This window comes from Cervus elaphus, chromosome 32 (genome assembly GCF_910594005.1).
Source record: "Cervus elaphus chromosome 32, mCerEla1.1, whole genome shotgun sequence".
NCBI lineage: Eukaryota > Metazoa > Chordata > Mammalia > Artiodactyla > Cervidae > Cervus > Cervus elaphus.
The window spans coordinates 28,862,816-28,887,932 of NC_057846.1; positions in this window are offsets into that span (position 1 = coordinate 28,862,816).

Here is a 25,117-nt window from a genome sequence, read left to right on the forward strand (position 1 = left end):
GAATGCTGGAGTGGGTAAGCTAATCCCTTCTTCAGGGGATCTTCCTGACCCAGGAATTGAACTGGGGCCTCCTTCATTGCAGGCGGATTCTTTACCAACTGAGCTATCTGGGAAGCTGTTTCTTTAGTTATACTTTCTTTAGTTTCTTTAGTTATACTTTCACTTTCTTTAGTCATATTATCCTTTAATTTGTGTTTGTATATATCTTATTTGTTTCATGATGTACTTTCTTTTTTTAAACAATACTTGTTTATTTGGCTGCATTGGGTCTTCCACAGCATGTGGGATCTTAGTTCCCTGACCAGGGATCAAACCCACATCCCCTGCATTGCAAAGCAGATTCTTAACTGGACCACTACGGAAGTTCCCGTGATGCACTTTCTTATCAACTAAATGGTAAACGATTTGTAGATAACCAATATATTTTATATTTCTCTTCTACTCAGTAATCCTTAGCTCAGCCCTGACTTTACCTTTATCATTAAGTTTATGGTAAGGTATGCAATATATACTCAAATTTCAGGCCACTGGGTTTTTAGCATGTTTCTAGGTATTCATAAATATTTTTGTATAATTACTTTTACAAAACTTCCCAGTCTTCATATTTAACACTGATGAAACCCTGAGTCCAGAGGTCACCTAAAATCATGGGTCTGTTCAAGGGGGAAAATGGCTAATGCAACTCTTTAGATAACTGAAAGGAGCTAAAAATTAAGACAAATTATGTGGGTATTCATGTGTGAACATGAATGTGAAATTTTCATTCAACTTCTGGGCAAATGGATATTTGTGGATTTGAATAAATTCAATCACTTAAAGTCCATCAGCATCAAAGTCCCCTGAAAATCAACTAATTTTTGCGTTAAAAAGTATATTTATTAGCAAAGGATTGCATGGGGGTGGTTAAAAATGAGGCATCTATCAGTTCAGTTCAGTCACTCAGTCATGTCTGACTCTGTGACTACAGCACGCCAGGCTTCCCTGTCCATCACCAACTCCCAGACCTTGCTCAACTCATGTCCATCGAGTCAGTGATGTCATCCAACCATCTCATCCTCTGTCATCCCCTTCTCCTTCTGCCTTCCATCCTTCCCAGCATCAGGGTCTTTTCTAATTAGTCAGTTCTTCGCATTAGGTGGCCAAAGCTTTGGAGCTTCAGCTTCAGCATCAGTCCTTCCAATGAATATTCAGGATTGATTTCCTTTAGTATTGACTGGTTTGATGATCTTGCAGTCCAAGGGATTCTCAAGAGGCACCTATATTTAAATCTTAGTTGGACTGAAAAATTGTATTTTCTCATTTTTCCAGTTTGCCACTTATATTGAAATGTGGATGTGCTCCTGCAAATGGTCAGCCAATACAAAAATATTACTTTATTTTTATGGACTTGTGTCTAAAAGAAAGATGTTATTCCCATAAAACTTAAAAATAGCACACGCATACTCTGCCACGAAAAGGTTAAACATACAAGACAGTCAAAAAGTAAATTGAGTTCTTCATCTTAATTTTGGCATGAGAAACCTACTAATGCTTTATTAGACTAAAAACAAAGAAGAGTTAGTTCTCTAAAAGAAAAACCAAAGATACAGATAGTGTATATATAAGACCAAAATAATACAAAAGGCTTCTATGTCTAGGCACTGTTCTAAGAACTTTACGGATATGTCAGCAGTCATAAATCTACCTATCGCTATCTCTAGGTCTATTTCTTTAACAAAAAATGGATATATTAGAATGAAAACCTATTTTACAAAATTGTGCCACTGGTAGTTGTGTCAATGTGTTCATTCTTATTTCCATCATATTTTTATTTCTATAGAAATTGTAAAACATACAATAAAACGTCTCCTGAATGTTGCTACTTCCTACTAAACCCTCTCTGGGTTGGCCATTTGCAACTCCTTTGAAACTGTTCTCTTACAATCCTCTAGCTGAAGGAACCCGGGCAATTTTATACTGAGTATTTATTTGTTTACAAGATTTATATTCATGGCAGCAAATACATTTCAGCTTAAGATGCACTTTAATGCCTGCTGACAATACAATTAAAACTTCTCATCTAAGTCGGATCCCCAAAACCTTGACAAGAAAACCAATAAAAGTACTCTTGCATCTTATGTCCTATTTCTTTGGAGAATAAAAGAATTTGCTAATGAAGTCAATGAGAAACCATGGGCAAAATATTTTAATGGATCATCATCAAAGAGAACATAAAATCCTCTGTTCTTCAAATACCTATTGCTGGGTGTTTTTTTTTTTTTTTTTCTCTTTATTTTTAATCTTTTTATCTTGCTGAAATCCATAACTGAAGAATGGGCCTGGCCATTTTATGCAGGCTTCTGTTAGTCTAGACAGATGTGATATCCCTCAAAGAAACTCAGAAACATAATTTACCCCAGATATTTTTTTAACAACTTTTACAGCAGCGTCAAAAAACTATATGCTTAAAAAATGTTCATTGAGTTACCTGTTCACTTTGTCCACCCCCTCCCTTGTCAATACTGTCTTTACCTGCTTAAATTCAGAGGAAAATAATGATATTCACCTGGTGGCTCATGCCCTCTCCTTCCTCACCTCTTAACTTGCTTCCTTATGCTTATTCCACAAAGCCTGAGAGTTGGTCAGGTCAACCTCTTTGTACATTCTTCACATTCTGATACCAGTTAGAATCACATCTTCCTGTGTTCTTTCACTAATATCAGAGCAGATTTCCCTTTCATCCTTACCTCCCTACCATCTATTCTTCAAATAAGAGCCAGAGTGACCATTTTAATGTATAAATAAAATTACCAAATTACCTTCACCGAACCCTTCATTGTAGGGTGCAAAATCCTATGATGGCTCTCCATTTCTCTCAAAGAGAGAGGCTGAATGTATAAAAGAGCAATAGAGAGACCATAGATGACAGTAGAACTCTGACCTCAAACCTCTGTAGCAGTTGCCCAGGGAGCACAAACCCCAGATGCTGCAGTAATCCATCCAGGAAGCCACACCACAACCTCTGGAGCAAGTGGATCAGAGTGGTCAGGACATGGTCAAGGACTGAGAATTTATGTCTTTCTCACCCACCTGCTTCTAACTCAGGACCAACCATATATGGCATATGTGCATAAATTACATATGTTACCTAACATTATTTATGTCTACATTCTCTACAAGATGATGGTCGTGAGGAGGCATTTTTGTCTGTCTTGGCTACCATCATACCCTGTGGATGGAAAAAGGCTTCTTGGGTTCTCTAAATAGTCCATTGCTTAGGTATCTTTTACAGTTAAGTTGAACAACACAGGTTTGAGCTGCGTGGGTCCATTTACATGTGGATTTTTTTCAATAGTAAATACTGCAGGGCTACACAGTCTGTACCAAGTTGAATCCATGAATGCAAAACCACAGATTCAGAGGCTGACTATAAGCTATAGGCAGATTTCCAACTGTGTAGAGGGTTGGTGCCTCTAATCCCCACATTATTCAAAGGTCTACTATAAAACTCATTTGTGTTGAGTGAGATATTCCAGAATATGCTGATCTATTTTCATGATATTGGAGCATAGCCAGTATTCATGTATCAATTCTCCATAGAGAAAATGAAGATTGTGAATTACCTTTATTCCATATTATAGCTTAGTGGTTGAATATCAGGTGTAGTATGGTTTCATGTTGTGCAGAGTAAGTTTTTGCCATGATATGCAACATCTTCTATGCAATAACTTTGTGTGGAAGAAATATTTTGAAAGATGACACCATAAGCCAGAGGCTCTCAAACTACAGTGAGCATCAGAATCATCTGGAGAACTTATTAAAACCCAGGTTTCACATTATTCTTAATGGTGAAAAGCAGAACGCATTCCTTCTAATATCAGGAACAAGACAAGGGTGTCCATTCTCACCACTATTATTCAACATAGTTTTGGAAGTCCTAGCTATGGTAACCAGAGAAGAAAAAGAAATAAAAGGAATCCAGATGGGAAAAGAAGTAAAGCTCTCATTGTTTGCAGATGACATGATACTATACATAGAAAATCCTAAAGATACTATCAGAAAATTACTACAGTTAATCAGTGAATTTAGCAAAGTTGCGGGATACAAAATCAATACACAGAAATCACTTGCATTCTTATATACTAACAATGAAAAATCAAAAAGAGAAATTAAGGACTCAATCCCATTCACCATTGCAACAAAAAGAGTAAAATATCTAGGAATAAACCTACCTAAGGAGACAAAATAACTATATACAGAAAATTATAAGACACTGATGAAAGAAATCAAAGATGACACAAACAGATGAAGAGATATTCCATGTTCCTGGGTAGGAAGAATCAATATTATGAAAATGACTATACTACCAAATGCAATCTACAGATTCAATGCAATCCCTATCAAATTACCAATGGCATTTTGCACAGAACTACAACAAAAATTTCACAATTCTTATGGAAACACAAAAGACCCTGAATACCCAAAGCAGTCTTGAGAAAGAAGAATGGAGCTGGTGAAATCAACCTTCCTGACTTCAGGTTATACTACAAAGCTATCGTCATTGAGACAGTATAGTACTGGCACAAAAACAGAAATGTAGACCAATGGGACAAATAGAGAGCCCAGAAATAAACCTATGTACCTATGGGTACCTTATTTGTGACAAAGGAGGCAAGAATATACAATGGGGCAAAGACAGTCTCTTCAATAAGTGGTGCTGAGAAAACTGGACAGCTACATATAAAAGAATGAAATTAGAAACCTTCCTAACACTATACACAAAGATAAACTCAAAATGGATTAAAGACCTAAATGTAAGACCAGCAACCATAAATGTCTTAGAGGAAAACATAGGCAGAACACTTGATGACATAAAGCAAGATCCTCTATGACCCACTTCCTAGAGCAATAGAAATAAAAACAAAAATAAGCAAGTGGGACCTAATTAAATTTAAGAGCTTTTGAACAGCAAAGGAAACTAGAAACAAGGTGAAAAGACAACCCTCAGAATGGGAGAAAATAATAACAAATGAAACAACTGACAAACTGGAGTGGGTAGCCTTTTCCTTCTCCAGGGGATCTTCCCAATCCAGGGATTGAACCCAGGTCTCCCATATTGCAAGCAGATTCTTTACCAACTGAGCCACAAGGGAAGCCCAGAAATGGCCAAGGAAAGCTACATTATAAAGACATTTTCTTTTCCCTTGAAGGGCTTCCCAGGTGGTGCTAGTGATAGGTAAAGAACCCATCTGCCATTGCAGGAGACTGAGAAATGCAGGGTCCATCCCTGGGTCGGGAAGATCCTCTGTAGGAGGGCATGGTAACCCACTCCAGTATTCTTGCCTGTAGAATTCAATGGACAGAGGAACCTGGCAAGCTACGTCCACAGGGTCGCAAAGAGTTGAATATGACTGAAGGACTTAGCATGCTCGCATGCACACACACAGTCCCTTGAATTTTCTTTGTTCAATGGGAAAAACTCTCATTTATAGGAGTAAACCACAAAAGACTATCAAAAAAGGCTTAAATATCTGAGGAAATGTATCCATTTTATCCCCTACTGCTCATGATACAGCATTTTTTTCCAAACGATTATGTTCTTTTTATGTTTAATATTTTAAAATAAAGTTCAGTATTAAAATGATAATGGGATAAAATTAGTGACAAGAAGTCTGTGCAAAGCTGTCAGGTTTTTTAGGGGATATGGTTTACTAGATAGAGGAAGTTTGCGTTAAAGATAGTAGATAATTGTGATGCAATCATTTCTTTTCTAATGCAGGTCAGAAAATAAAGCATCCTTAATCTCTACAATAAAATGATATGGACTAGTACTGAGATAGTATGTGGGTGAACTGGGATATGTAGGCAGCTTTAAAATGATATTACTCTAAACATTTTTTAAACTTATCTATTTAACTTTTATGCCACTGAAATTTCCAGCCAATTTTTATTTCAGTTTTTATTATTTGTTTATTTTTAAGCTGCTTGGTTTAAGTTTTTAGCATCTGGGGGGAGAAAGTGTAGTTGGAACTATCAGTCTTGGCAAACCTTGGCAAACTGAGGTCAAAGATTTCTTCATAAATAAAGGGAAAACTATGTTTTTGTCATATTAAATTCTTCAGTTCTCTTTGCTGAACCTGACCTTTCTTTAATTAGAAATGTTTTACTTGATTTCAACAATTACAGTGTATGTTGTAAGAAGTTACAGATTTTTACAGTCATATATAGGCTTATAAAGTTATTGAATAGCCTAGTAACAATAGCAGATTTCATGGTGTTTTAAACTGCTTTGTATGTGCCTATAAATTAGGATGCTAATATTCAGTTTACTAAGACGTAAATCATTTCAATGAAATATTTCTTATTCAGCTTTACTTATCTTTCCTGGAAAATAATGATTAAAAATAGTCACAAAGGTGCCTGGCCTGAAAGCAAAATCTTAGTTTCAAAAACAAAGCACTTTTTAAACAATGTGAAAATGACTAAACCCTCATTGTTTACTTCCTGCCATGATTATGAGGATCTAATGAGGGCAAACTTATGGAAGAAAAGAGTGAACATCAACACTGACCTTGAACTTTTATCTAATTTTTCTCTATCTTTTCCCAGCCAATATTTCCATGAGTTGTTTATAAGGATCACATATTTACCTAAAGATAAAGTGAATATTGTTTTCAATCCAGCAATTATTCACAGGTGACATAGTACACACATAATAGCTGCTTATGCTTATTAATTTTAAAAAATTGTAATGTTGAATGACTACCAAGCATGACTGTAATTAGCAATTTTCTGCAACATTTAGCCAAATCCTGGGTCGGTGGTTCTCTAAATAGCTTTTCTTAGGAGAAGCTATGCTTCATTTGAGTTTCCTAAGAATTCTGTCTGCTATCTGATTAGTTACTTTCTCAAAGTGACCACAGGGTGGATTAAGTGATCAGTGGAGATGTATTCCTGGATCCAGAAAAAACAAAAAAAGTGATTAACCCTGTGTTTATTCAACAGATGCAATCATAGTCATGATTCAAATGAGGAGAAACAGGAGCTTCCACATAGGTCTCCAAATAGAGGGAACACCATGTGCATGAATGTCCTATCTCTGTCTTCTCACCCAGGGAACCACATAGATTTTAGTCCACCAGGTGCAGGAAAACCAGCGTTCTGCCTGCCACGGGGTCATGATCTTCCTTTCTTCTCCTCCTAGCATCTCTAGATGTCCAGCTCATCAGCTCGGGGCTTCTGCTCTGTTAAAAAAGTTCACCATTCTTTTAATAATTCTAAGTGAGGAGGGGACACAGGAAGGAGGCAGCCATCTTCAAGCGAGGGAGGGAGCTCTCCCCCGGGCCATGCATGCTGGCTCCCTGGTCTCAGCCCTCCAGCCTCTGGAACTGCGTGTGCTAAGTCATTTCAGCCATGTCCAATTCTTTGTGACCCTATGGACTGTAGCCCACCAGGCTCCCCTGTCCTTGGGATTCTCCAGGCTGGAGCGGGTTGCTATCCAGAACTGTGAGAAAAGAAATGTCTTTTGTTTAAGTCTTTCATTCTGTGGTATTTTGTTATGCAGCCCAAGCAGACTGAGACACCATCCAATGCCAACTCTCTTAACAAACTTGAAATCCAGTGAAGATACCCAGTTCCAAACACTTTAACTTCAATCAAAACACAAAGGATCAGTTCCTCTCTATATTCTAATAGAAACAGTAATATGTCCAACTCTTTTTGACCCCATGGACTGTAGCCCACCAGGCTCCTCTGTCCATGGGGTTCTCCAGGCAAGAATATTACAGTGCATAGCCATTCCCTTCTCTAAGGGATCGTCCTGACCCAGGGATCGGACCCAGGTATCCTGCATTGCAGGTGGATTCTTGACCACCTTAGGCACCAGGGAAGTCAAAGTAGTCAATAAACAAGTATAATTTCTGGGGAAGGAAAATGTTTTATAGGATTTCATGTTGTTCATATTGTTTTCCATAATACAATATGTATAATTCATCTATGAGAGGCAGACACATGAATCTTAGTGGAATTGACTTGAGAACCACAGACAACCAATACCATTTATTAATCCCGTGTGTTTTGATACAAAAGAAACATGTGAAATGCCTGGTGATTTCTGGCGCTCTTTATGAATACAGAGTGGGTTTTACTCAGTGTCTCTTACTACAGCTTGCCTCTTTCTGTTGTGGATTATAATGTATTTAATGAGTATTGTGTTTAAAGTTCAACAGAGGTCACAGGCATTCCTCATTCCACTCTTATGTGATACATCTTCAAAAAAGGATATGGTTGAGCAAAAATCACATTTAATAGCACCATAGTTTTCAGGTTCTAATACCTTGTCATGCAAACATAATGCAAGATTTTTCTCTAGGGAGGGCATTTGATCAGAGCTGAAGGCTTAGGGGACAGATGGGAATTGCTGAGAGACTGAAAGCAAATGTAACTTCAGTTGGCAATGTCTTTTCTCCTGGGTCCTCTCTCTCATTCTAAACTCCACTGTAACCTGCCTCATGGTCCTTGGTTAAGCGATCCCTTCAACAGGTTGTCCATGACACTCCATTGCTATAAGAGCATCCAACTGAGAGGAGTTTCTCCCACAGTGTCTGGAGGCTCCTTGTGGAGTCATCCCGCTCTTCATCTGGAGGTTCTCTCACAGTTCTTGAACCCTGTGAAACACAAAGAGGTTTCGCCCTTCATGCACCACTGCACCCAGCCTTCCACCACTCTCTGGGGGCTCTCATTGTCATTTTATGTACTTGACTTTCTCTGGGTTTGTGACCAATCGGCCTGCCTCCAATTTACTCCACCATCCACAGATCCTGAGCTGTCACATTTACCAAAAGCTACTAGATCCTGAAATGGACAAGTCATTTTGTTTGATCTCCTGATGAATGCAAGCTAAAAGGGTTTCGTAAGAAATTATAGCAGAGCTCAGCAATTCCTACCATAACATTTGCAAAGCTCTTTCATCACACAGTATGTTTTTTTCAGTGAACACGCTTTCGGCAAATAAGCACTCTGTGGCATTCTTCTTTAAACTGTCCTTCTCACTTCCCCAAGCTCCCTACCACCAGGATTGAGAGCACTAAGCAATGTAGTAAAAATTTATCCCTGCAAAATTAAGAAACACAACAGGCATCAGACTCACTGAAGGGTTTAATGGACAGAGAGATTGATGTGCTATCCTCATTAAATGCCTCTCTTTGCAGCAATCCAGGAGTCTAGGACTGCTTTGTGAACCATCGGGAATAATTGTAGCTACAATTTTATTAGTAGCTGGGGGATAGAGCTATATTTCCTCCCATCATCTTTTCCAGGCAACTTTGCCATGGACTTTGCTGCATCTTAATCTAAGAAATGAGCCGACAGCACACCCTTGTTGCCCTGCATTTATGGTACACGTTAGTCTGTTAGGCATTACTTACAGGAAATGCTTGATTCTTGTTCTGTGCTTTTAGGAACTTATGTGCCAGATTTAAAACTTTTTTAGCCATACCCTTTAATATAAATATTTACATTTATTTAAGATTTTTAAGTCCCCTTCACATAGGGAACATAACTTGGAAAGGCAGACACATTCTTGCTTGAACTCTTGCAAAGCTGTATATTTCAAATTTCTGATTTTGGCAAGTGCGTCTTTGTTACCATTAACTTCCTCTGTCTCTTCTTTTCTTACTTGAGGTCTTCCTCCTCCATCCTGTGACCTTCCAGGTTAGATGGTGAGCATGGGAATGGCATATCTTAAACATCTCCCAAATACTAGGATTTTTTTTTAAAGACGTCAAAGCCTTATGAGAAATGGAAGTAAAGTTTTTCGGGGGGAATGGTGTTTCCTGGCAGAACAGAAGCAAAGCATGTCTTGTCTGTGACATGCAAATGCAACCCCATCTTTATTATCAGGAAACCTATGAATCAGTGTTGAAATCAAACTAGTTGTGTATTAGAAGGAGGAGATAGATGCTTCTGAAAATAAGCTGTGGCCTAAGTTGAACTTGTTATTGACATCAGTATTTTGGAAGGACTCAAGGTTGTTAAAAACAAGAAAATAGGCCCCAAATGGAGTAATGTATGCTAAACCCCATGTCACCAATATACAGTGTAGTGATAGCTTTAGTCGCTCAGTTGTGTCTGACTCTTTGTGATACTATGGACTGTGGCCTACCAGGCTCCTCTGTCCATGGGATTTCACAGGCAAGGTTAATGGAGTGGGTTGCCATTTCCTTCTCCAGGGGATCTTCTCAACCAAGGGATTGAACCTGGGTCCCCCGCACTGCAGGCAGATTCTTTACCATCTGAGCCACCAGGGAAGCCCTCCTTTCAGATCTCTGAGAAATGGAATCTTAAACCAGTCACTTAGGACTGATCTATGCTGATGACCTGATCGGCTCTAATGAGATTATCTGCCTGAGAGACCACTGCCATCTCGAAGAAAGAAAGTCACCTTGCAATAACCGACATGCTTTGCTGCCTGCTACTCTCTGCCTATGCAATCTTGGCCTTGTGTAGCTCTTCAGATCTCCGCTAGACTGAAGGCTTCCTAATATGTGAATCATTGAACAAAGACAGTAAGAGCTTTAAAACATACTCAAATTGAATTTTTTTTTTAAAGTGTTGGATTTATAGCCACAGATTTTGAAAAAGAGAAAGCTGGTTGCACTTAGACGCAGAAACAGGTGAGACCCAGGGTCAGTGACCTCCCCTTTCTCCCTCTTGCTTTGGTGGTTGTTTATCTGCTAAATGGAAATAGCAATAAACACGTCTACCTGCCAGGCTTTGTGGGAATTGAAATGATGAAGGATGCAGAGCGCTTAGCAGAGGCTCACACTGGGGAGCAGTCTCCCTGACCTAGGAGGAGGCAGCTGGGAGAGCGCTCCCTTCAAGAGAGGCTGAATTCCATCTGAGAAGGTCGTTAGCGTGGCTGTGAAGGTAATGGGGTGGGAATTATTTATTCCCTAGCAAGGAAGAAACAAGTGCATGAAAACCTGCACCGTAGGACTTGTTTTCTCTCATCTCAGCCCGAGGTCCTGCTGGACTGCCTCCCTCGAGTCTTCTCTTTCCTCCCAACATTCTAGATTCCATGCTCCTTTAAAAACATGTCCTGAAATACATCAAATCGAAACACCCAATTAGAAATCCTTTGCTTACTCTGCTGCGCCCACGCAGCTGGAATTGGCTGAGGAAACACACTCGAGACTGTTCTGAATGACATCAATCCAATGTGTCCCTCCACACTTGAAAAATGAAAGTCACTCAGTTGTGTCCAACTCTTTGCGACCCCATGGACTGTATAGTCCATTGACTTCTCCAGGCCAGAATACTGGAGTGGGCAGCTTTTCCCTTTTCCAGGGGATCTTGCCAACCCAGGGATGGAACCCCAGTCTCCCGCACTGCAGGCGGACTCTTTACCAGCTGAGCCGCCAGGGAAGCCCTGCACACGTGAGTGGGCCCTCAGTGCTGCCCCGAAATCATGGCATATTCGCCTCATGCCATGATTGTTCCACCCCCATGACTATTTCACAGCTTCTCTTTTCTCCTCAAATCTTAAACCTTCTCATTCTGTCCACACTCCCTATTTCATGGAGGAAATCATATGAATCAGAAGAGAACCCCCACACTGGCTCCTCCCCCTAAACCTTGTCCCTTCCTCTTGGGAAAACTGCCCCTCTCTGCTCCTCTCCCAGACCAGCCCCTCCCTCTGACCCCACGCTCTCACCAGCTCAGCACGTCACCCTACGATCTACCTCTCTGTTTGCACCGGTGCCCGAGCTACCTCTTGTATCATTTTAAATATTCACCTAAGATATTACATGGGCTTCCCAGGTGGCTCAGTGGTAAAGAATCCACCTGCCAATGCAAGAGATGCGACATGAATCCCTAGGTTGGGAAGATCCCCTGGAGAAGGAAATGGCAACCCCCTCCAGTATTCTAGCTGGGGAATCCCATGGTCAGAGGGGCCTGGTGGGCTACAGTCCATGGGGTCACAAAATGAGTCAGACCAGACTTAGCGACAGAACAGGATACAATACAATATGTACTCTTCTACTTACTACCTGTTTCTTTCTATCTTTTAACAGAAAAATATGTTCAAGAGTTGTCCAATGTCGCTGTTTCCAGATACTCTCACCAGTGTCTTTGGAACTGATTTCAGCCAGGGTTTCCCCCAAGCCACTTGACTGAACTTGGACTTGTCAAGGTGACCAAGAACCATCACATTGGCAAATCCAGTGAGCAGCTCTGATTCCTTGTCGTCATGACAAGAGCAGCCTTTGAATCAGATTATGAATCTCTCCTTTTTAAAACATTCCTTGCATGTGACTTCCAGAGCATCAGTTCTTTGGTTCTCCTGCTTCACCGCCCAGCCCCATATCAGTCACCGTAGCTGATGGATGATTCCTTATTTCCTGAAGACTCAGGGTTGAATGTCCTTGGGGGTCTCTGCAAACATCTACTCCACTCTCCTAGGTGCTGTCTTCCACTTTCATGGCTTTCAGTATATATGTAAACTGACAGCTCCTAAATTTGTATCTCAGCAGGTCTTGCATCCTGAAATAATGCCATTTGGGCATATTGATTATTTTGAATTAAATGTACTTGAGAAACAGCTAATTCAGGAAGGACACTGGACCACCTTTTTCTGTTGGGGGGCCGATAGAAGCTAAGGAAAACTGTATCAAATTAAAAGCAAGGTTTTCCATGCTTCTTGTGTTTAGAAGTGTCATTACTACTGTGCATGCAGGTCTAAGTGCACATGAATTACTGAGGAGGCACCTTTCGAATTTCTACACTCAGTAGAGCAGGCTGGCAAGGGAGCAGGTGGCCCAGGCTGGGGATACGTAGTCATAAAAGCAGAGCTGCTCTGAAGTAGGCTCATCCTCAGGAGAAAGCATTATTTATGCAGTTTCCAAGTGCTATTGTCAGGGAAAAGCCACAAAGAGCTAATGTGCCATGACTCCTGTGTTTCTATAAGTCTTCTGAGCTAGGCCTGGATTGTTCTGTACTATGTGTTCAAGGAACAGCTTTAGCAATAAAGGGAGGGTCTCTATGCAGCTAGGGACAAGTTTGCTGACAGCCTTGGCAGAGGGAGGAGTCTGTCTCCTTGGAGCCAAGGGTGGACAGGCTTATTGCCCATTTTACAGAAGTGGGGTTCCGGGGTCCTCTCCTGTAGTGCAACCCACAGCACTTGGAGGTGTCATGTGGCCTTCTTTGCGGTGCCCTGTGGGAACTGGAGCTCAGGGAAGTGGCATGAAAATGCAGACAGTCTGGCCACTACTATTCCTTAAGGTAATATATTGTCTTTCTTCTCTGGCCTGGAGTTTCAGGCCACCCACCAATATCTCTGCCGCTCTGGGAGGGTAAATTGTTAGTTTACAAGTAGGATAACACTTCAGACCCTTCACAGTCCTTGACAGTTTGGGTAATGAGGGTGGGCTAAGAGACAGAGATGCCTTTCTAGAAAATAAGAGTGATGACTTCATGGGCTAACTAACAAGATTCAAGGGGAGCCCATGGGAATTGGTAGTGAAATTGTTGACAAATGATATGAGCAACTGGATGATAAATGACCCTTCCCCTTTGTAAGGACAGGTGGTCACAGGATGAGTCCCAGGAAACAGGTTCAAACACTGCTGCCTAAGTGTTGTGTTGTTGTAGTTAACTTTCCTGGAGGCAGAGGAACTTCCTTGAGGATCTGATGGTCAGTTCAGGTCTGCTGCATTGTAACAATAGGAGTTAGGGTTCACCTTGGCAGGAAAAATTTTCCAGACCCTTTCAGAAAATAGTTATAGACGAGTATGACTACGCTGAGTGTGAAAGGGGAGAAAATGAAGGCATTAGTGGCATTAGTGGTAAAGAACCTGCCTGCCAATGCAGGAGATACAAGAGACACGGGTTCTTTTCCTGAGTCAGGAAGATCCCCTGGAGGAGGGCAAGGCAATCCTCTCCAGTATTCTTACCTGGAGAATCCCATGGACAGAGGAGCCTGGCGGGCTACAGTCCATGGGGTCACAAAGAGTTGGACAGGACTGAAGCTACTTAGCACCCATGCCTGCAGAGAAAGAGCTAATTGTTAAAACCTGGGCTGGTTCCCTTGGAACGTTATGGGGCAGAGCTTGTTAAGGTAGAAAGGCAGCCGCTGAGCCTCTTAGAAGCTCAACCTCAGAAACACGGGGTGGCCACTCCAGATTTATTGGAAGGCAACGGGCAAGGACTCTGAGGTTGTATTTGTTTGCTTGCAGTGGATTCTCGCTTTGGTAAGGAAACGTTAGCCCTCCCAGGCAGATTTCTCTGAGACAATGAAACTCCTGGGGGAAACCATAGCAGAGACGCTGACTAGTTTTCTGGATCTTACTGCCCTGGATTGGATTTAGAAGACGGATAAAAGACACCCGCTGGAGAATGAGAAATTTCTCCCAAGAAAGTGAAAGTGAAGTCGCTCAGTGGTGTCCGACTCTTTGCAACCCCATGGACTGTAACCCACCAGGCTGCTCCATCCGTGGAATTTTCCAGGCAAGAGTACTGGAGTGGGTTGCCATTTCCTTCCCCAGGAGATCTAAATTTAGGTTTACTATTGGGGTCAGCCTCACCACCACGGAAAACTTTCCTCGCCGTCGCTTGGAAATGAGGCAAGTGGTTAAGAGGTGTTAGCTTGGCAGCGGGGCCGGGGTACCACCCATCAAAGAGGATGCCCTTAAAAGCTGCTGCCAAGCGGAAGTAGGCCGAACCTCGCGGCCTGGTTGGTGGTCCTGGTGGTCCCGGCTGGACGGCAGCCTGACTGCGCTGCTGGGTCCGTGATACAAGCCAGCGGCTCCCAGGGTACGAGCAAGAACATCTCACCCCCCCTGAAACAGGGCACCCGGCGGGCTGAGAACCTCGGGAGTTCGTGTTGTCGAACCAGGGCAGCTGCTGCGCTGCTGGAAAGCGAAGGTAAGACGGAGGCCTTGGGCAGCGGCTTAGGGCCTATCTTTTCTATGGTCTCCATCCCCCGCTTCCTCCCCGCTGACTTCAGCTACTTGAAGTAGAAAGAATTTTAGAGGTGGCTCTGAGGTCTCCCCGTCGGAAAAGGGGAAGCAGAGACTCTGTCCACCCACCTGTGTGTGCTTGGGGGTCGCTGAAAGGGGAGGAAATCAAACCTGAGTGATTTTTCTGGCCGAAAAATGACTTTTCTGGTGCTATCCTCTCCAGGCTCATGGAAGGAAAAGGTGCTGAGAAACAGCTAGTCCTGTTTGGAAAGAGTTAGGTGGGGAAGGGAAGCTCCTGAGACCTCGGGAGCCTGCTGTGTTCTGTTGGTGATTCTGTGTCTGAGCGTCTAGTCACTGGTGGGTGAACGCTGTACGTCCTTCTCCCCACCCTGCCCGCCGCCTTCATCCCGGTCCTGCCCTGGCCGGCCTGGAAATAAGATAGTGTCTCAGAAGCAGAAAGGGAAATTGCAGGCTTGGTTACAGGCTTAAAACTAAGAGCAGTGAGACATCCAGGGGCTCCATACAAGAGGCTTACACCGTAGCCCAAAGTGAACAGGAGCTAGAGGTTTACAGCCAGTGATCACCAGTTGGATTCAGCTGTTCCTCCCTTTGCCTCAGCGGTTCGCAGGCTTTGGGAGAGTAATTGAATCTTCTGCATAGACTTGAGAGCTCTTGGTATGTTTCACATTCTGAACGGCTAGGACTGGTTCACTGATGGTTTGGCTGAGCTGAAACCCTCTAGTGAGTGCTGAGAGGCACCTGAGTGATCTGGGGCCGGTATCATGTGTTTTTTTCATACTGAGTCTCCACGGGGGTGGGTGGGTGTGTGTGTGTGTGTGTGTGTGTGTGTGAGTGTGAAGTGCTGTGGTGGTTGATGACTTGATGGCGGGCATTTTACTCTGTCCCGAGTTCCCTCAGGGCTCACAGTTGGGGCAGCTCTATATGTAATGCCTCGGCGGCTGCAACGTCCTTTGTTGACGGATAGGATAGACACACATGCTCAGCCGTGTCTGACTCTTCTGAAGCCCCATGGACTTTAGCCCACCAGGCTCATCTGTCCGTGGGATTTTTCCAGACAGGAGTACAGGAGTAAGGCAACATTTTTCATTCACAGGTTGAACTCACTGTCGTCAAACTCAAGTTCATGTATGTCCGAAGAATAGCAAGGTACAACAAGCCAAAAAGTCTGAGTTTGGAGTAGAGATAGGTTTATTAATCGAGAGGGCAGTGGACCAGGAACATGGGAGATGTGGGTTTGTCTCAGATCCATCTTGCTGGCTGACCAGGGTGTAACGTATATAAAGGGAAAAGGGGTGGGTCTCAGGATACATGATCAGCTTGTGCACCATTCTGATTGCTGCATGGTGAGAATTATGCTTTGCAGTCAACATCGTCAACCTTCTGGTTCCAGCCAGTCGGGGATCTAGTGCTTGTGTTCAGCAGATCACGATCCTCCATTTGGATCAGGGACTTAGTTACTGCAGAACGCCAAGTTTGCCATGTATGTCCTTTGAGGAGGAGCTGGAACTCTATCGTATAGCCAAACTATTGTTTCTTGACTGCTTTCCATTCATTTTCACATTCTCTCACTTCTCTAATTAATAACTGCTTGAATCTGCCTTTTGGAACTCAGAGAAGGCCCAGGAGACTAAACCTTTATTCTACAAACAAGAAATGGGGAACATGGAAAGGTTTTTGTACCTGGGTGGGCCCCAGAGAATCCTGTTTGTTTTCATAACCTCAAGTAATTCCTCCAAAACAAGAATTGTTTACATTATTCAAATGGACTGGAAACTGAAGTGTCTACCAGCCAGCTTGGAGGCCTCATTACAGACCCTGGTAACATTTGTCCAAAGAACTGGAGTAGGTACCACTCAGAAACATTCTGAGTGATGTAAACACACCTCCTTTCCAGAGGTACCATGTCCTCTGATGTCTGTGTTTCTTGGGTGAAGACGAGAAGTTCTTGGCTCCTTCCTGAAGACACCTTACATGTGGTCGAGAGAGCTCTCACATGACCTCACATCTTTCCAAAATGTGACTGCTCTTGGTTAATCAAAGGAGCCTCCTGGAGGGGTAACTGACACATGATTTATATGCAACTTGCAGGAAGTGGGCTGTGCATTAGAGATCTTCCATTTAGAAATGGTAAAATCTGTCCCTGATTTTATCTGAAGTGGCCAGTGATGTAGACTTGACCCTGGAAGACCACAGTTCAGTTTCAGCTCACTAGTCTAGGTTGTTACAAAGGACTGATTGCCGTGTTCTTTCTCCTTGCAGACAAAGGCTGAGTCAGTGCCAGTGTTAATGCCTCCCATTGAACCTAGGAGAAAGGTTGATACAGAAATTTCAGATGCTATCTGATGTTCTAATGTAAACCTTGATGGTCTGTGGGATTTGTTCAGATGGTTGGGTCTGATTCTGGAGGTCATGGTCAAGGTCATTACTGCCACTTAAGAGTTCTGTTGCTTAATAGTCTCTGTGAAATGGTACCTGAGACACATGAAAGAGGTTGGTCCCAGCCTGTCAGTCACATAGCAGAGTGGTTGTCATAGTGGCATATGGGAAATTGATCAGAAGCCAGGATGGTATAGAAATGAGGGGCAGGGTGACTTCCTTGGCAGTCCAATGGTTAAATTTTGTCTTCCAATGCAGGGAATTTGGGTTCGATCCCTGGCAGGGGAGCTAAGATCCCTCATGCCTTGCAGCCAAAAAAAAAAACCCCAAAAAACAAAACATAAAAACAGAAGTGATGTTGTAACAAAGTCAATAAAGACTTTAAGAATGGTCCACATTAAAAAAAAAATCTTAAAAAGAAATGAGGGGCAGGTATCATTAGGAGATGACTCCTCATCAGTCTCTCCATTTCTGTACATTCTGTGACTAAGGCACTGACTTGCCTTCATTCTAGATTCTTCTAAAGGATGCTTGTACAGGAAGCAGCTATAGAAGATACCGTTTGTCTCTCTGGAGCAAAGGGGAGGCATAGTTACTTATCAGTATAATAAAGGCAATGCTCTCATTTGGAACAAAGGGCAAACATGCTTGCTTAAACTTTTCTTTCTTTTCCTTTTTTTTAGAAATCAGTTTCCAAAATGTAGGGTTCTTCTCCTATAACAATGCCAATAACCCACTACAGGCTACTTGCTTTCTGGGAACTGAAGCTCAGGAAGCCAGCAGCAAAAGCTAGTTTTTCTGGCTACTGCTATTGCTTTGAGTAATCAACTGTCTTATATCTATGATGAGAAATCTGATATCTTCTTCTACATCCATGACACTGTGGCAGGCTAACTTGTTAGCTTTCAAAGTAGGATTAAAATCTCAAATCCTTCACAGTTCTGACAGTACATTCTAGCAAACTCAAATTTTGTGTTAGACCTATTCCTCTATTTGAGAGCAATCATCAATTTTATATCATAAAAATGTAACCTGATTTTCCAGTTAGAGGGGACAAATGGAAGACCTGATAGCTGCCTCTCTAGAACTGACTTTATTAGAGGAAGAAAAAAAAACTTTCATATAGGTTAAAATTATCAAATAGAAAAAGTTTACTCTCAAAAAAAAAAAAAAAGAAAAAAAGGCTGAGTCCTCAGAAAAATGTCATGGACAAAGATGAGGGAGAGTGTAATTCTTTAGGAACAAGGCAGTGTTGAGGTCCCACACAGATTCTGTTAAGAGCCTTTGTGTAGCAAAATGAAGAATGTTCCAGAAGTGCTGCAGTGGAAACAGGTTCACTAAGTATCTAGCAGAAGGAGAGAAGCATCAGATATGGCAGTCATCACTTAGGAGCTGGGAAAGACCATTGTCCCTTCTTACTTCCTCAGGAGGAAGAATCCTGGACCACTATCCCCTCCCCCTCTTGGCTGAAACCACACTGTTCTTTGGTTTCCTCAACCACACCAAGCTTTTCTTCTTTAGAGGGGCCTTTGTATGACCCATTCCTTTGGCCTGGAATATTCCTTCCAGTGATCTTTGCAAGACTAGTTCCTCTCATCTGCATTCAGTTCTTCCAACCAACATTTAGTGACACCCTATATATGCACCAGTTTTTCTCCCCTACATTGTGATGTTAATGCAATCATAGAGGAAAACCAAGCAAAATGGGAAACTAAGTGTTTAAAACAAAATCCTGCCCTTGCAGAGACTGTATTCTAGTGGAATATGTGAGGCAGACAATAAAATATGTAAATAATACAATATACAAATATTTGGTACTTCAAGTGACAAATTTGAAAGAGAAGAATGAAAGTAGCAAAGAGATAGTGAATGACAGGTGAGGGTTTTTTAACAAGATGTAGGGAGAATCTCACAAGACACATGGGAATGAAGAACTCAAAAGGTGAGAGAGTGAGTCACCTAGAGATTTGAAGAAGGCTAGGTCAAGGCAGGGTAAAAAAAAAAGAAGGCGTGCAAAGGCCCTGAGGTAGACGTGCGCCATGCCAGGCGCAAGGAGGAGCAGAGAGACCAGTGTGGCCGCAGCAGCATGAGAGGGCGATGGCAGAGGCAGAGAAAGCCAACGAGCACCCAGGCCAGAGCTTGGTGGGCTTTACCATCAGCATAGGAAGGTGGGCTGTTCCTCCATGCAGGGGTGGGGCGGCGGGAACACACCGTTCCCACGTGCAGGCATGTTGGGGTGGTGACTGATGAGGGAGAGAAGGACAAGTGGAAGGTGGAGGAGGGAAGGGGTGGGGCTGAAGCCAGGTCTTAGGGTAAAGCCGAGGACAGCTGATCTGCTGCAGAGGGGAACGAGTAGCCTTGCGGAGAAGTCAAAACATTCATCTGGAGCTCCAGGAGAAATGGCAGCGCTACAGCTGGGTCTGGCGGTGGGGCCTGGGGAACCTCCCGTGATCACTTCTGCTTTCTCGGCGAGATAAGAAGCAGGGGCCTCGGCAGAGAGGAAGAAAGGAAAGTGTTGCGGGTTTGAAGAAATATTAATAGTAGGAATGAAATGGAATAGGGAAAGGTTATAGGATTGTAGCAGTGTCAAGGATCCCAGAGAGGGCCATGATCAGGAATTTCAAATAAGACTCCTGTACACGGTCATGACTCGCTCCAGGCTAAATTCAGCTGTAGGTACCGATGTGGAGTAATCTAGTCATTGTTCATACCTCAGCCTCAGTGTTACCAATATTTCCTCAGAGAAGTCTCTCTCCCCCACCCTTGACGGTGGCCACTCAGTGACGATAGCCTATTTGAATTCTCTGTGTAGCATGCATCACTGTGTCTTTTCCTTGTTGATTGAGTTGCCTGGATGTTACCTATTTCTCATATGGAAATGAGAGCAGACATATTTTCTACATATAGTGTTCACTAAATGTGGATTAATGGCCACTCCCTCTTAAAGTGGGTATGTGTGCATGTGGGTGCACTAGAGGTTGGCTAATAGCAGATTAATGGCAATCCACTCCAGTGTTCTTGCCTGGAGAATCCCAGGGACGGGGGAGCCTGGTGGGCTGCCATCTATGGGGTCGCACAGAGTTGGACACAACTGAAGCGACTTAGCAGCAGCAATAGCAGATTCATTTGTTTTCTGAATCATTAGTACAACCTGGAAAGCAGACACCTAGCCCATGAACCACAACTCTCCTCATCCAGACAGGATTGATAACAAAAATGGAAAATCACTATAGCTTTCAAGAAAGGAGAGTCTTGGAGAAGACAGTTCAGTATGTAATATTTTGAGTAGGTTTTCTTTTTATCCTAGAAAGTAAGAGTTGATGACGGTTGGCCACATAGGTGATGTCAGAAAACCAGATTTGTTGTTTAAGATAGTTTATGGAGTGATAGAATAGCATGGGTCAATCTCACCTTGTTCAGTTCAGTTCAGTCATGTCCAACTCTTTGCAACCCCATGGACTTCAGCACGCCAGGCCTCCCTGTCCATCACCAACTCCCAGAGTTTACTCAAACTCATGTCCATTGAGTCAGTGATGCCATCCAACCATCTCATCCTCTGTCATCCCTTTCTTCTCCTGCCTTCAATCTTTGCCAGCATCAGGGTCTTTTCTGATGAGTCAGTTCTTCGCATTAGGTGGCCAAAGTATTGCAGCTTCAGCTTCAGCATCGATCCTTCCAAAGAATATTCAGGACTAATCTCCTTTAGGATGGACTGGTTGGATCTCCTTGCAGTCCAAGGGACTTCAAGAGTCTTCGCCAACACCACAGTTCAAAAGCATCAATTCTTCAGCCCTCAGCTTTCTTTATAGTCCAACTCTCATATTTCATATATGACTACTGGAAAAACCATAGCTTTGACTAGATGGACCTTTGTTGGCAAAGTAATGTCCCTGCTTTTTAATATGCTGTCTAGACTGGTCATAACTTTTCTTCAAAGGAGTAAGTGTCTTTTAATTTCATGGCTGCAGTCACCATCTGCAGTGATTTTGGAGCCCCCCAAAATAATGTCTGTCACTGTTTCCACTGTTTCTCCATCTATTTCTCATGAAGTGATGGGACCAGATGCCATGATCTTAGTTTTCTGAATGTTGAGTTTTAAGCCAACTTTTTCCACTCTCCTCTTTCACTTTCATCAAGAGCTGTTTAGTTCTTCTTCACTTTCTGCCATAAGGGTGGTGTCATCTACATATCTGAGGTTATTGATATTTCTCATGGCAATTGATTCCAGCTTGTGCTTCCTCCAGCCCAGAGTTTCTGATGATGTACTCTGCATATAAGTTAAATAAGCAGGGTGACAGTATACAGCCTTGACGTACTCCTTTCCCTATTTGGAAACAATCTGTTGTTCCATGTTCAGTTCTAACTGTTGCTTCTTTATCTGCATACAGATTTCTCAGGAGGCAGGTAAGATGGTCTGGTATTCCCATCTTTTTAAGAATGTTCCCCAGATTGTTGTGATCCACACAGTCAAAGGCTTTGACATAGTCAATAAATGAAGTAGATGTTTTTCTGGAACTGTCTTGCTTTTTTGATGATCCAGTGGATGTTGGCAGTTTAATCTCTGGTTTCTCTGCCTTTTCTAAAACCAGCTTGAACATCTGGAAGTTCACAATTCACGTATTGCTGAAGCCTGGCTTGGAGAATTTTAAGCATTACTTTACTAGTGTGTGAGATGAGTGCAATTGTGCGGTAGTTTGAGCATTCTTTGGCATTGTCTTTCTTTGGGATTGGAATGAAAACTGACCTTTTCCAGTCCTGTGGCCACTGCTGAGTTTTCCAAATTTTCTGGCATATTGAGTGCAGCACTTTCACAGCATCATCTTTCAGGATTTGAAATAGCTCAATTGCAGTTCCATCACCTCCACTAGCTTTGTTTCTAGTGATGCTTCCTAAGGCCCACTTGACTTCTCATTCCAGGATGTCTGGCTCTAGGGGAATGATCGCACCACTGTGGTTATTTGGGTCATGAAGATCTTTTTTGTACAGTTCTTCTGTGTATTCTTGCCACCTCTTCTTAATATTGTCTGCTTCTCTTAGGTCCATACCATTTCTGTCCTTTATGGAGCCCATCTTTGCATGAAATGTTCCCTTGATATCTCTAATTTTCTTGAAGATTTCTCTAGTCTTTCCCATTCTATTGCTTTCCTCTATTTCTTTGCACTGATCACCGAGGAAGGCTTTCTTATCTCTCCTTGCTATTCTTTGGAACTCTGCATTCAAATGGGTATATTCTTCCTTCCTTTTCTCCTTTGCTTTTCATTTCTCTTCTTTTCATAGCTGTTTGTCAGGCCTCCTCAGACAACCATTTTGCCTTTTTCCATTTCTTTTTCTTGGGGATGGTCTTGATCACTGCCTCCTGTCACGAACCTCCATCCATAGTTCTTCAGGCTCTCTGTCTCACTGGGTAGGTGAGAAGAAACTTAGCTAAGGGAGGTCCATGGGTTAATTGAGAGGTCAAACTAGTAAAGTTCTTAGACTGTGAATGGTGGGGGTTAATGAGCTTCCTTGATTTATTATTTTCAGTTTTTTCCCTCATGTGTAAGGCAAGAGGAAAGGAAATAGCTATGTATTCAGCATTAGCAATGGTGTTGTTACCAGATAGGGAGAGTCAAAGAGGACCCTTCCTCGTGGGCCTTGGTTCTTGGTAAGGACACAAAGAAGAATCTGAGGTCTTACCTGTGGAAAAACAAGTTTATTGAAGAACAGAAAGAACACACCTCAAAGAAGAGGTGGGCCAAGCCAAGAGGGGCTCTGGTGCCAGAATGGTAAGGTATGGGGTTTTCAAGATGAGGCTTTTTTACATTTTCATCTAGGTGGGCATGGACTGACAGTTTTGATTGACATTTGCACGTTACATAACAGGCTGTATTGCACGTGTCTGTCCCATAATTCAGTCTGTTATACTCAGATGTATGTATGTATAGAATATTTATGAACCCTTAAAAGGCTCCCAGCTGCCTAAGGTCGCTTGAGGACACAGTCTTGCATGAAGGGCGCATGTGTGTAGTTAGAGAGGTCCCTGTGGTTAGTTTGTATACACTGTGCACCTAGCGGGCATGTGCTCATGTTGGAAAAACCTCTGGTTATTTTGTAGCTTATCTGTGAGCTCTCCTGGACCACACTGGGAGGTGTCTGGGGCCGGGTTTGGAGATCAGCTTGAATCGTTTTCATCTAGGCCACCCCTCTTTGCTCATGCCTAACTTATTGGGAGAAAATTCAACAGAGCTGGTCAACAATGGAACAAACTACTGGGCTCCCCAGCACTGATATCCAAACACAAACCAGATTAGGTGATCTTGTCTCGGTTGACAGTTAAACTGTTGCCAGGTGTTCATTGGGCAGATCTGTGTGAATATAGTAATATAAAAACAACTCGGAGTATGTTCTACTACTTCATCATCACCACTACTTACCATTAGCGTAACCATACATTGAAAGGCAAATGTGTTTCTGTGTATGTTGGTGTAACCACACGCCATGGACTAAAACAGGACTAGTTACCCAGTTTGCATGTTTTTTTATCATTATATTAGCATCTGTACTGGCAAATGGACAAAGAGAGAGAAGATGAATTTGGTGAAGGTAATTTTGCTGGTGATTCCCATAAAATACTGGGTTGGGGGGGAAGGTTGTGGATCTTTTTTCTAAGATAAAATCACTCTTCTTCACATCCCCACTTCTGTCACCCTGATTTTAGTTCATAGTTTTGCCTTCAGTGTTGTAGCTTCCCCCACACTTGCCCCAACTCGATCAATTTTCCACATGATATTTAAGGCGCTGTTGCTAAAAACAGACCTAACTGTGCCTCCCCACTGTTTAATAACCTCTGATGATGTGCCAACAGACTCAATGTCAAGTCTTGAAGAAAGCTTTTAGACTCCCTCATGATATGAACCCTATTGACATCTCCAGTCATATCCCTTCCTCTTCTCACCCGTGACATCTTCAGTTCAGTTCAGTCGCTCAGTCGTGTTCGACTCTTTGTGACCCCATGAATCGCAGCACGCCAGGCCTCCCTGTCCATCACCATCTCCCGGAGTTTACTCAAACTCATGCCCATCGGGTTGGTGATGCCATCCAGCCATCTCATCCTCTGTCGTCCCCTTCTCCTCCTGCCTCCAATCCCTCCCAGCATCAGGGTCTTTTCCAATGAGTCATGACATGACATGTTCAATTAACTCATATGCTCGCATATACTTTCTCACCAAGTTTGGGTCTCTGCCAGGAGCTCTCGTCAGCATGCTTTGCCTGGAAAACTCCCACCGTCTTTCAGGAATCCCAAGGCATTTCACTGCCACCTCTGCCCTTCTAGATGTTGGGTGTCCTTCCTGTGTACTCACATAGGCCCATAATTTCCAGTTTCACTGCCATCTGCTTTCCTTTTTCCTTGTCATTTGTAAGCCTATCAAGAGCAGGAACCATATTTGTCACTTTCTATTTTATAGCCCCAATGTATGTCATAGTGTAGGCTCGTGGTAAATGTGTCATATATCTTTGAAAGAGTACATTTTTGTTCATTGTAATAGCTTTGAGATTGATTATATTTTAATTATATATATGCATATCTAATATATAATACTGTCACAGGTGATCTTTATTTTGTTTTTTTTGTTAGGATGATTTGCATTTTCAGATTGCTTTTAATTCATAAAATTTCATGGCTTCATTATGTTAATGGCCTTAATTAGGCATCTGTATGGGCTTCTCTGTCAATAACTTGTGAGCTGTCTCTTAAGGCTGGCTGATAAATCAAATGAACCTACAGTTAAGAGGCAAACATGGTG